This window comes from Aplidium turbinatum, chromosome 4 (assembly GCF_918807975.1).
Source record: "Aplidium turbinatum chromosome 4, kaAplTurb1.1, whole genome shotgun sequence".
Lineage (NCBI taxonomy): Eukaryota > Metazoa > Chordata > Ascidiacea > Aplousobranchia > Polyclinidae > Aplidium > Aplidium turbinatum.
In genome coordinates this window covers 15,111,728-15,125,615 of record NC_137475.1, presented here as the reverse complement: position 1 = coordinate 15,125,615, position 13,888 = coordinate 15,111,728, and the positions used below count along the sequence as shown (strand labels likewise).

Sequence of the window (13,888 nt, the reverse complement as noted above, 5' to 3'; positions counted from 1 at the left end):
GGCTAGGTAGGCCTAATTCCTTCAGATCTGAAATGTGCATGGTTTGCTTTGAAACATTACATCCGCATGATTTTTTAGCAAATTTGCTGTAACATTAAACCTTGTTGCAGGAGAATGCTGCACATTGGAACCCATGATTTGTCTATTCATGTTACGTTATAAAGATGCTTGTCTGAAGAGGACCTTGATTTTCATGTTTCCGTTTAATTTTTATTGATTTTATATCTTAATTTTTTGCACAAGTTTCTTGTCTTTTTTGATACCAACACTTCCGTATCCAATGCAATAAATTACCAATACAAGCTACATGAAAGTGTTTAAGCTGAAAAGTTGGCCTAACAAAGCGGCCGATTCATTGAACTATGCGTTTTGAAGTACGATCTGGGCAACCCCAAATGTTTTAGACTCCTAAAATGCCAAATTTCAGATTTACATTACAAGAATTGAGACATGAAGCGCAGTACTACTATTCACGATTATTTTCGACCCAAAAGACCTGCCTCTTCTGCTGAATCGATATCAGTGAATAGAGACAGTAAAGATCAAGAAAGTGAGTCATATTTTGCTAATTTTGATCAAGCTTCTGCAAATGAACCAGTGACAAGTTCCACTTGCATAGCCAGTGCTGATCATTTTATCGCCCTACTTAAGATCTCATGCAAACCGTTTTGCGTCTATTGTAATTCAAGTTTGTTTATTGTCTGGTAGGTCTATGGGCCACCATAAATATCCAAAATAACTTTTATAGGTAATCTAATCAATATAATCTCGCATGCCAAAAACGTATTACATTTATCGAAATTTAGGTGTATCAAAGCTTGAAATAGGCTAATAATATGATATGAAATTTCATGGGTACCGGTAGGCTACGCTTGGAGAGAAACCAGAGTTGAAAGCAACATTTCTTGAGAATGTTCAAGTTTTCAATTGTCCATTGAATGAGTTATTAGCTTTACATACTCTTAGTCTATTACTGAGCGTATTTTTTCAGCTTTATTGTGATTGTGTAGTGTAAATATGTTATTGCTTGAGGGTGGTTTAGGGTAGGCCTTCTTTTTCGTTCTATCCAAATGAGTAAACTAGCCGTTGCAAATTAAAACATTATCGTCAATGCAAGCTGAGTACCTATGCCAGTAACCTATCGGCTATTATTAGCAAATGGGCGTTTTTTTAATTTTTTTTGTTTCGATCATTTTCAATGCCCCCCCCCCCCCCCCCTTCTTGAGAAAATCTTGCGTACGCCACTGAGCATAGACATTGCAATTCATTTTGTGCATTGTGCAATGGGTGTCGTCATGCCTTTCTGACCAACGTAATAAAATTTATCTTGCTTATACGAAAATTTCTACAAACGCTAGTTTCATGAAAATTATAGTTTCCGGGTTATAGGTAAAGCTGTGAATCTTTTAAAAAAAATTCTTATACAAAAAAATCTGATATAAGACTGATGGGGGGTAAAATTTAGCTCAAACATATTAATTTCTTTTGTGGAACAACGGCAGTTTACTGTACACATTTTGCTAGTGTTCAATAGCAAAGTCTGACTAAGTACAGAGATCTTTGCCACTCTGGAATGAAAAAGTAGGTGCAGTAGTTTTCACACAAAATGGTACAGCTGTGTTTGCAAGTTAATGAAGTCAACTTACATTTTACCTGTTGTAGGACTGTTTTATTGTTACGTATGTAAATTGTTTTCGTGTATTATAAAAACTTTAAAGCTCTCGTTGTTTCTCAACTTTAATCTAGCAAAGAAGCAGTATATTTGAATAGTTTGTTTCCGGCACAGAAGCAACATAATTTGAACAAAGCTGAACATGTAAATGGAAATACTGTTCATGGTGAAACAAGGGAAGCCCGAAACGCCAGTGACGTTGCCAGGGGGTTCAGGGGACACTCTTCAACTAAATGGGGCACTTGTGAATGATTTAGGAGCCCAAAACCTTTCCAAGGGCCCGGGTGTTTAAAGATACCACCGGTGTTTTAAAGAAACCATTGGTTATGGTGCGTTTTTTTTTACAAGTGTCTTAAATTGGGGCCCCACGATCTTTTTAGTGCCGGGCCTAAGTTATCCTCTCGATCCTGCAAGTAGCAGCAGTAACGGAAGTTCAAAAAATGTATGGAGGATTCAGAGCAAGCTTGAAGCCGGAAAAAAAACGTACCGTATCTTGATTTTAGAACACGTAACTGTGCTTGCTAAACGTTCAAGAACACTGTGTAACAGCAAGTAATGTTGATGTACGCTTTTATGATCTACCCTACCTACACCACTTCCTACTGTTAGCAGCAACCCAAAGTAGGTGCGACAGGTGCATAAAGAAAACAGGAAGTATGTGCTCAAAGTGCAATATCCTTCTCTATAAAGAGCGTGGCAAAACTTGTTTACAAGATTATCATACTCGTCAGTGCGAAATCACAAAAAATAGGCCTTTTTCTACTAACTTGTTTGTTTGTTTGTTTATCTTTATCCTGCATTGCGGGAAAGCGGACTTGAGCGCTATGCATCGGTGTACGCCTTCCGACATACACCTGACCCACGCTGCAGCCGACGGCAATGTCTGTTTTCTGTTGTCTACTTTACTTATGACTTAAATTTGGTACTACCCATTACTCGAAATCGATCACTAGGTAGAGGCAATTATCGTTAAGTTTCTTGCCCAGAGAAACAACAGCAAGTGCGGGTGGCTGGAGTCGAACATGCAGGCTCTCGACTGCGAGCCCAACGCGCTAACCACTCGGCCACGGCTGCGGCCACGGCTGCCGTAGGTAACTTGTAACTCTTACCAGGCAAATGTGGTTCTAAGTCACTAGACTAAAAGTTGAACATCTTGCACGGTAAACTGCCATTGTTCCACAAGGGGAACATGACGTAATTTCCGTTAGAGACATGTTGCGACCCCAAAAACGCCACAAAGCAACTTTTTATCACAACAACCAAATATCTAAAACTTACTAGTATCCGATGTGTGAAACCATGCAAAAACTGGTTATGACGGGGGCGACTGGTTTTCAGCACAAATGCGCGATTTGCAATAATGTTAGCGAGAAAGCGAACATGGCGTTTCTTAAAGGCATATTAAATGAAATGTTCAAACGGGAATTAAGCATTAAAATGCGTAAACTGAGCCTACAACAAGGGTCACCAACTGGCGGCCCGCAAAAGGTATCAGCGAACAAGTATAACCAAAAATACTTTCTTTGAGGAGTTAAAGAGCATGAAGGCAAAAAATACTTTCCGGGAAGCATATTTTTGCTTTGCATACGATTCCACCGACCGACCAATCAGATTGTAGTTCCAGGTGGGGTCGCTTAAAGTCATTCCAATGCGATGTCCAGCCACACTGTCCCAGTGGTTGATTAAAACGTCTTTTTTCGAATTTCGAAATTGTCTGTGAGCATAGGGTTGCTTATTGCCTTATATTAAGTTTGTAAATGTCATGTGAACACTATTGTGCGTTTCACCGTTATTGTGTTTCACCAGCAGTGTTCCCTTTATGCAAGTTTTTGTTGGCAAAATAGGCCGATGTGCCAACTCAATTTATAATAAATTAACAAAATATTATACATAAATTTAAAGACTTTTTCTGGTTGTAATATGAAAATATTTAGCTTAGTAGGCTACTGCAAAATGTTGCTAATCAACAATTCTTGCCATGCTGATAAGCACCGCAAGTGACAGTTGCCTAATAATCAAAGAAAGACGGTTTTATAGACTCTCACAAAACAGATTAAAAACCAACTTATTGCTTTTGAAGGGAAGACTGTTCATGAATTACGATAGAAATGTTTTTTCGTTGCTTTCCAGAAGCGTTTGTTTCATGGTGCCTGGTTTCTTTCTACCTGTTATTTGAGCCTATGTTTTGCTGATATGTTTGCAGGTCACTATTGTTGCCTGTATTGCGATGTGTCAAACATTTCCATGTTTACTAAAACTGTTAATTGCAAGATATCTTTTGTGAAGCGAAGTGACAACACCACTTTTGCTTGGTGATGAATATTCTGATGAAACCGTTCGCCTCGCTATAAATGCGCAAAAGTCAAAAGTTGTAAAAAGGAGCTTGGCCTGGCAGTAGCGTTGTTCGATTAATTTTTGTGCGGTATTCTAACATAAATATGAACAACATGTAACGCTGGATACTGGATACGAAATGAGTTGTTTTCTAGCATAAGAGTCAACCTACCTAACATTTTATTAGTGCGGCACGCCACAGCTCTCCTTTGTGCCAAAGTGGCCCGCATGCAAAAAAGGTTGGTGACTCCTGGCTTAGTCGATTGTAGGCTACAACGCTGGGGCGGAAGCAAGCTTGTTCTATGGAGAGCTGCGGATCAATGACTGGTTCAAGGCGGGTCATAATGAGTCGCTCAAGAATCTTTTTGGGGATGCAAAAAGAGAAATAGGACGATAGCTTTCGGCGTAGTCCAAAGTTGTTTTTTTTTCGGTTTGGTGGGACAACCACGTTGGCCTTCCGCTAGTTCATAGGGATTTTGTTGTGTTTGATACAGATTGAGTAAAATCTGCAGTGCTTTAGGAATTCTGGTGGGATATTATCAGGTTCAGTTCAGTTTGTTTTTATTTCTGACCATACCAACGAAAAAACAATTATGACAACATAGCAGTGGCGTATACTTAGGGTGTTCAAGATGTTCACTGAACACCCCAAAAAATCCAGAAAAAAAGAAAATTTTCATCGGTTGTCAATGGACTTTACTTTCATGATATTCTAACATCTTGCTGCATGCTGATTGCTTTCTTTTCAATTGCAAAACTCGTCCCCTTCTAATTTTAATACTTCAACGTTTGAGGTCATTGCCTTTAATTTTTTTCGGTCATTACCTTTAAGCTGGGTGTGCACTGACAGCTTGGCGAGTGCTATTTAAAATAAACAATTAAGAAAAATGACGTCACAAGGCAGCGAAAATAGCAATGGTTTTAGTTCAGCCAGGCTGTTCACTCGCTGATCTGAACACCTTGGCGCGTCATTGGGGGAATCCGAGGCAATAGCAAGTTTTAGCTTGTTGGATTAGAGTTTGAGGTGATCAGAGTTGGAAACAAGATAAGATAAAATGTTTTTTATGCACCAAGTGCCAGTAAATTAGGACTAGCTTGTCTGAATCTGCAACAAAGCTTATGGCAACAGCTTTCTTTTCTTGTTTATTATCGAGTTGCTTTTCTATTGTTTTTTGTTTTAACTTTCACCTGTTTGTTTTTAATTCGCTTGTACATTTCTCAAGGTGTTGCGACCGTGCCTAATCCTTGCATGAAGTAAATCATTTCCATCTCGAGCACGCTTTAACTTTCGCGTTTTTTCAGACTCTTGCTGTGTTATGGCAAGTAATATTGTTCGTTTTGATGGTCGGAAATAAAAACTGAACTTAAGTATGTGACTTTAGAAATGCAACTTAATGTTTGATATTATTAAGTCTTTCATTGAATAAGCGCTGTCAAATAAATTTCTATTTTGTATTCTTCTCCATTCCGACAACATTATTTTTGTCAGTTCTGTTCATGTTCAGAATTTGTGCTGAAAATGCTCTCAGAACGCACCAAATTCAATGTTAATTTTAAAAATTTTCTGGGGGATGTCCCCCAGACCCTCCGCTGTTGCTTTGCCGTCACTGAACACCCTGTCAAAGTGGTCACGGTACGCCACTGAAACATAGCAGAGGTCTGGAAAAAGGTAGAAGCGACAAAACGCGGTATAAAGGCTTAGCCATATTTCAGATGTTTCATCGCGAAATACAACCCTTCGGATGAAAAGAGAGCTGATAAAATGCCATCAACGCTTGAGGCATTCCAGAATTTGCCACATGTCTGTTGCTTCCAGTGTCAATTGCAGTGTGACAGAAATGTTGGAGTAGTAATGTGATTACTCAGAAAACAGTAGTTCAATATTGACTTCTCTGAAACAATCAGAACAACAAAATAAAACAATAACTACAAAACAAAATTAAAACAAAAGTCTACTGTGCTACGAGCTGAGGACTTGCCCAACGCTCTAGAACAGGGTTTCCCAAACTGTGGTCCGCGGACCATTGGTGGTCCGCGACGACTGCACAGTCCGTGGCGATATAACAAGAAATTAAAAAGTCACACATATACGTTGTACAAGTACAGTACGTACCCTGTCAAAGATAATTGCCGCAGTTCTTAATTAATACAGAGTTGATTTTCTCTGACGTTAAACAACATTTGGAATTGCTTTCTGCACATTTCAAGAAGTACTTTTTAAAAGAGAAATATGAGAATTTTGACTGGATTTTAAACCCTTTTGTTGTTAGAAAGACTGGTCTGTCAGGACGCGAAGAAGAAGAATTAGCCAAATTATCATCTGATCGAACTTTAATGCTTAGTTTCAATCAAATAGCTATTGCATGTTTCTGGTTGAGTGTTGTGGAGGAATACCCATTGCTATCGCAAAAGGCAGCTAAAATTTTATTGCCTTTTGCCACGACTTACATGCGTGAAACAGCATTTTCAGCTCTTACCAACATGAAGACAAAATATAGGTCCAGACTTTCCGTGGCGTGGACCCTGACTTACGAGTTTGCCTTTCATAAATAACTCCGAGAATTGATGACTTATGAAATAAGAAGCCATCTCACCTGTCCCATTGATGTTGTCAGTTTTTTAAATTTAAACAAAATTCGGTTTTATTCAATTTTACCGTTGTATTGGGGGCTGCAAATAAACAGATTCACAAATAGTGGTCCGTGGTCCAAAAAATTTGGGAAACCCTGCTCTAGAATACAAAAATGCGACGAAAAAGACTGGGAGTTGCCAAATTAAATGGCCAATGAACATTAACGCGAGTTGCTAAAACTAATTACGCACTTAATAGATTAAATAGGGTACTCGTTGTAGTGGTTTGCTTTTACTTTGCGACAGAAAAAAATAGATCAAAGATGATAAAAATCTCCACATACCCTGTGATTATGTCAACCGAACCACTCAAACGGAACAAAGTTTTAAAACACGCTGTGTCTTGTTTGAAATTCTCCGAACTGAAAGTAGTCAGTGTACCATAAACACTTTTTACGCAAGCCTGCCCATTTTTTACTTCATGATACTTTCTGCATTGTAATATTTTCATGCATTACCTAACAATACATATGTCTTTAAAGCGCAAATCGAAATCAAAATGCTGCGATCTCGAAGCGAAAATGAAACTTTCGTCAAAATGAAAAAAAAATTGTTTGAAAACGTTTCAACGTAAAACTAAACTTATTGTTGTTAATGATCTGTCCCAACAAACAGTTGCCTACTAAAAAATTAGGCATCCACCCAGGGCCGGATTAAGGACACTGTAGGCCTAAGGCTGTTTTCTAGAGAAGGGCCTATTTTTGCAAACCAAGCTACAAAAAGTAATAAGAATACATACATGAACAATTGAAATTATTTACTGCAAAATAACATAAACATAACAGAAAAAATAGCTCATGATGGCGCGTAATTGGTTTTGGAAACAAACGCAATTTTTAGTGTTAAATTTGAAGCAGATGGAAAAGATTTGAAAAGAAAGAAATTAATAGTAGGTACCTGTGGTAATACTCTACCTAATGACACTCTAAACCAGGGGTTTTCAACTTTTTTCCCACCGTGACCTCCTCAGAGCAATCAATGCTGTAGTCTTGCGACCCCCCATAAAATTATTCAACAAATGAATAAGTAATTTGATGCAAAATTTAAACAAATTTGATTCATGCCGACATGCAGTTATGTTTAGTTTTGCTGTTCCAACGTAAACTTCCGAAACGAAAGACGTTTTTTGCGATGTTATCACGGCTTTTATTACATTTCCTCCGATTGTTATTTCCATTTTCTATCAAGCTTAGCTAGATAATAGGAGAAAAATTAATGAGAATAATCTAACTTTTCGCACTTTCACCGGTTGAATTTATTGCAATCTTTTATGGATTTATTTAAATCAATTTGAGTGAGATGGTTGGTGTTGCATATTTTTAACTGTTAAGTTTGTCAATGCGTACACCTGTTGCTTAAAGAACTTTCAAACAAAATAGCCGACACTAATATTTTCAATGCCATTGGAAACGATAGGCCTACTGAGAAATCTATATTTTGCATAGGATTCTACATAGTTTTTCTTTTTTACCATAGCGTGGTTACTGGTTGTTCCAGACGGTTGTTCGCCTGGTCAAACGTCATGTAGAAACCGTTCGGGTCTACTGAATATTACGTCATGGAAATTCCTAAAACATGAGCCAAAATTGCACCATCGTCCGTAAGACCTGGGTCAAACCTGTTGAAACCGGTTTAAACATGAAATGTTGCGTCGCCTTTGAGTTATCACAAATTTTTCTGATTCATTCTCGAAGTTGTTTGTTGGAAGTCGGTCGCACATTTAACTGGTTTATTTGGTGCTTGCTAGCTGGACAAATTCTCCGTCTTTTATCCAAGTAATCTGTATCGTAGTGACAGTTTTAGAGGTGTAGGCATTGCATACCCATTTCGATAGCCGCGGGCTAATTTTACAGAAATACACTGTTTGAAAAGAAGTTCAAGTGTGTGTTTCTTCGGTCATTATATACAGACGAACGGATTTGGGAATCTTATGTTACAATTTTCCCACGAAGAGATTATGGTTTACCGCTGTGACCATAAAAAATAAAAGACGAGTTCTTGTCAGTTGGTAGTCAAGAAGAAATTAAAGCAAGAAAAATAAAAAACGAATTTGTTAGCTGGTAGGCCAAGAAGCACTTGAAGGCATAAAAATAAACGACGTGTTTGTTGTCAGCTAGTGCAGAAGAACTAATTAGAAGTTCAAGAAATAATAAAAGAAGATTTGTTGGTTGGTAGTCTACACTCTTACAGAAGCAAAGAAAAGTAAAGACATTTCTTCTCAGTTTGGTACTGAAGAAAAATAACTTTGACATTCATTGGCAAGAAAGAAGATTAAAAGACAATTCATCTGTGCTTGTAGATTCAAGTGGAAGAATCCAAGCAAGTTTTGTGGACTTTAGGACTTCATACCCGTACAGCTACGGTATCGTGCATTTAAATTCTTTTTTGTATTTTTACGGTCTTTGCAGTTAAGTTTTTTATAACTACTGTAGCCTAATAATTTTGTGTGTTTGTGTAACTTAATTTTTTTAATTGTTAATTTAGCCCCAACATTTAATATGTCTACACTCGGTGGCGACAAGGACTCGACCGCCGTAGACTCGACTGAGTTTAAGCCTGATGATGTTCTTTGCGGTCGGGCAGGCCATTCTGGGGAGGGACCCAGTAACGATGAGGCTAAGTCAGTTCGAGAGGCCCGGCATCTTAGACGGGATATTTTGACTCAAATTGGGAAACTTTCTGTAGCCCTAGGTTCTTTGAGTGATAAGCAGGAACTGTTAATTTTTAGATCTAAGTTATCTACTTTAGAAGAGGAATTACGGCATTTCCATGCTCTTTTGACTAAAATCTTTAACTCTGCGATCTTGGCAGAACTTCGTGATAGGGTAGACCCGAATTTAACTCGTTAAAAAATAACTTCGAACAAAAAGAAAGTGAGTTCTCAGATAGGTTGGATGCTGACATACATCCTGAGGATAGCGCCTCAAATGTAAGCACTAGGATGTCTGAGAGCTCGTCACGGATAGTGGCACAAATTAACCTACAGCTAAGACGAGAGGAGCTCCAGATACAAGCCGAAGCCGAAGCGAGAGCTGCTGAGGCTGCCATGAGAGCTGAGGCCATACGAACTGAGGCTGCCGCGAGAGCTGAGGCCATACGAGCTGAGGCTGCCGCGAGAGCTGAGGCCGAAGCGAGAGCTGCTGAGTTCGCACTCAAAGACGCTCAGTTGAGGGCTGAACAACGAAAAGAGGTAGTTTTAGCTGAATATCGATCAGAGGCGGGCTCCCGGCGTAGCTCTAAGAAGGGCTCTTCTAGGCATTCCAGAAATGAACATCAATCGCAGTTTAATTTACATAACCTTTTCCAAACGCCCGTTCAACCTGTGAGTGGACCAGGGCAATCCACACGTTTTCCAGCTGTTTCAGAAGGTCTCGGAGCCGCAGATAAGGGTCTTCCGAATGCTGTAGAGCCAAGGTCTGCGAATTACAACCGAACTCCTCCCCCAGAGCGTACAGGTCACGGGGCCGCCATTAGTAGTAATGCTTTGCCCCCTTCACAGTTTTCTGCGCCGCTAGTTGCTGATCGCCCAGCTACACGTAATTTGGGTGGTTGTGAGAGGCGTATCGTGTCTCCTGATTTTAACGTGTTTGAGGATCGTGATCGGGCTGTACATGTGACTGAGCCCACTCAGCCCCTTAAGGGATATAGCTTGTCTTCTCCCGCTAAATCGAGTTCTCAACAGCAGGATTGCTTTTTTGAATACCAAAATAATAGGACGTTCTTCGATAAGGCGGCCTTGATTGGTTACGATGGTAATAATATGCCATTTGTCTTCTTTAAAAATCGTGTTACGGCCTTGATGGCAGCTTCGCCCTTTAAAGGAACTCGTTTGACTTTGTTGCAAGCAGCTTGTGTTAGAACAGCTGCACAAACGATTGCTAATTTGGTTTCCGACACTCCTGGCTTGTCAGAGGAAGACAGGATAGAAATGTCGTTAGCTCGCTTGTCCCAACGTTTTGGAGTTCGTGGAGGTCTTTTCGCAGAACTAGAAATTAAAAAGTATCGCTATGGTAGCAAATTGACTTCTATCTCTTCCAGTGATTTGAAAAAGTTTAAAGATGAATTGTCGCAGTGTTTGCTTTACGCGAAAGCTAATGGTCAGCGTGATAAATTAGAAGGACGTTTTGTTATGGATTTGGCTAAGCGACTCCCGTTTGACGCTAAGCAGCGTTATCTTGACTTTTTAGGTGATCAGTATGGTAGCACTGAGGAACCTACTTTTCAGAGTTTGTTTGATTTTGTAGTACGGGAGGAAACGCGCAAGTCGACTGATTTTAGCATTATGCTAATGGGCGATTCTGGTGAGTCGCAGCATTTTAAAAAGTTTGGCAAAGGAAAATTGCCTTCATGTCCGGTTAGGCAGACGTCTGTAAAACCCCATGATAATGTCATGTCAGGAAGTTCGCAGTACTCGACTGCTGTTGGCGCACCGCGCGGTGGTGAGGCTAGACGTAAAGACCTGCCGGCATGTTTTTGTTGTTCGTCACGTGGTCAAGTTGAATATCATTTTTTGTCTAATTGTAAAGAATTTTTGCGCTTGACACCTAAAGATCGGAGAGATGTCATTGTGAAAGCTGGCAAATGCTTGAATTGTTTGCGCCAGCATATGGTTAGAGACTGTAATCATGCAAATAACTGTCGTAAGTGTGGACCTACCAACGATAGGAAACACTATTTTCTTCTGCATGATTTTTATGTGACGTCACGTGATTCTCTGGATTTGGTCGGTAAAGATGATGCTCGTGCCAGAGTTCCTGTGCGTAATGTTAAGATTGGAAATGTTAAAGCAGCCTTTAACCGCGTTACTGCTGCTCGTATTTTGAACCCAATGACTGGCAAATCGAAGTTGGTGTATTGTCAGCATGATCCTGGTTCGCAGTTGACGTTTGTTTCGAGTGACTTGGTGTGCGAACTTGGTCTTAAACCGTATGATAAAGCGTCGTTTAAAATGGATACTCTGGCTGGTCAGAAACCTACTTGTGCTGAACTTGTTAAACTCAACATTCAGTCGTTAGAGACGAATGAACTGTTTTGTGATATAACTTCGGTGGTTAACCCAGCTTGGGCTGACGATGTTAAGACTTTACCACATAAGCAGGATTTAAATGGTTTCCGTCATTTTCATGACGTGAATATGTTTCATTTGAATGATTGTAGTACTGTAGATGTACTGATTGGCAACGACAACGCTTATTTGATGTGTGCAAAAAAAGAGCGTGTTGGTGAAAATCGTAGTGAACCGCATGCTTTACTCACTCCTCTCGGCTGGTTGGCTTGTGGTGGTAAGTCACCCTTAGTTGAAAGCGTTGCTAAAGTGTGCAGAGTGCAGACGTCTTCAGAGTCGGATGTCATCTCTGGCTTTCAGCGTAAAATTCAGTCTCGTGATATGGAAATAGCAGACCTGAATAAAGTCATTCAGGATTTGACTTTGCAAAATGAAACCTGTGAATTGTCTCGCAATGATATTTTGGCTAGAGAACTTGTCGAACCGAATATTGAGTTGAAAGATGGTCGATTTGAGATACCTGTTCCGTTGAAGGAAGATATTGATCTACCTAACAATTTTGTGTTGGCGTCAGATAGAGCTGCTGCTTTAAGAAAGAAAGCTTTAAAACAACCTGAACTTCGTGATTTCCTTACTGACACCATGAAAGATCTTAAATCTAATGGCTATATTGAGCGTGCGGGTGAAGCAGGAAATGTCAAGGGATTTGAATGGTATTTACCATACTTTGTGACGTCACAATTAAAAAAGCGCATTGTTTACGATGGCAAGTCTGAATTTCGAGGAACTTGTGTTAATGATGTAATGTTTTCGTGTCCTGATTTGTTAAACTCTCTGGCAGATCTCTTGGCTAGATTTCGGCTGAGTAGATTTGGTTTCGTGGCCGATATGACCAAGTACTTTTTTCACATTTTGGACTCTTCAATTCGTAAGCCCAATTTTATTGAACTGCTTACGTACACCAGTAGTGCCGTTCGGATCGTGAACGAACGCCCTTTGGTACCTTTGAGTGACAACCCTAGGGATTTTACTGTCATCACCCCTGCCTCACTTTTGACCCCATACTTAGACCCATACTGTGCTGTTGGGCAACCACATGATCGTGACCAACTAAGAAAGGATTATCGGTTCAATTTGTCACTTTTTCAGCAGTTTTGGAGTAAATGGATCGATTTTTACTGGCCAGGTCTTCAGGGCCGGAAAAAATGGCTAAAAATGGCCGAGAATTTGGAGCCTGGTCAACTTGTAGTGGTAGGTTCTCTCCAAGACATTGGTAAACGTGGGAAGTATCAACTTGGGAGGGTGCATGAGGTAGTTCCACAAATTAGGAAAGGGAAGCCTGTGGTTGTTAGAGCCAAAGTTGCCGTCTGCAACTATGATGAGAGTACGGGGAAAGTGAAAGTAGACTACGTGTTGAGGGATATTTCGTGCCTTGCCCCCGTAAAGAACACCTAAGTGTTAGGGTTTGAGCCTGGTTTTGTCTGCGGTGGCCGACACTTGTCTGAGCCCAGAACAGTCGGTTATTATCGCAATCATTGTATATAGCATCATTTTTGCGTGTACCTAATACCTATGGTACCAATTTCATGTATCGTCGTGTTTATTCTTATTGCTGTTCATTCTTTGCATGCCCTTTGTATTTGCGTATTAACTTAAACGTGAGTGATTCAAACAATTTGTGTATCATGTGTTTTTATTCATTGGCTCACAATTGTCGTCAATTCTTTTTTAGTTATGCCATGTCAGACTGTCATAACTAGGGGCCGCTATGTTCCAGACGGTTGTTCGCCTGGTCAAACGTCATGTAGAAACCGTTCGGGTCTACTGAATATTACGTCATGGAAATTCCTAAAACATGAGCCAAAATTGCACCATCGTCCGTAAGACCTGGGTCAAACCTGTTGAAACCGGTTTAAACATGAAATGTTGCGTCGCCTTTGAGTTATCACAAATTTTTCTGATTCATTCTCGAAGTTGTTTGTTGGAAGTCGGTCGCACATTTAACTGGTTTATTTGGTGCTTGCTAGCTGGACAAATTCTCCGTCTTTTATCCAAGTAATCTGTATCGTAGTGACAGTTTTAGAGGTGTAGGCATTGCATACCCATTTCGATAGCCGCGGGCTAATTTTACAGAAATACACTGTTTGAAAAGAAGTTCAAGTGTGTGTTTCTTTGGTCATTATATACAGACGAACGGATTTGGGAATCTTATGTTACAATTTTCCCACGAAGAGATTATGGTTTAC

General features: G+C 39.8%; 1 protein-coding gene across 2 annotated transcripts in view; it reads right to left on the bottom strand.

The window, feature by feature from the left end:
• Positions 1–13,888, bottom strand: part of LOC145768607 (uncharacterized) — a 70,974-nt gene that overhangs the window by 43,942 nt on the left and 13,144 nt on the right. The gene's annotated exons all lie outside the window — the stretch shown is intronic.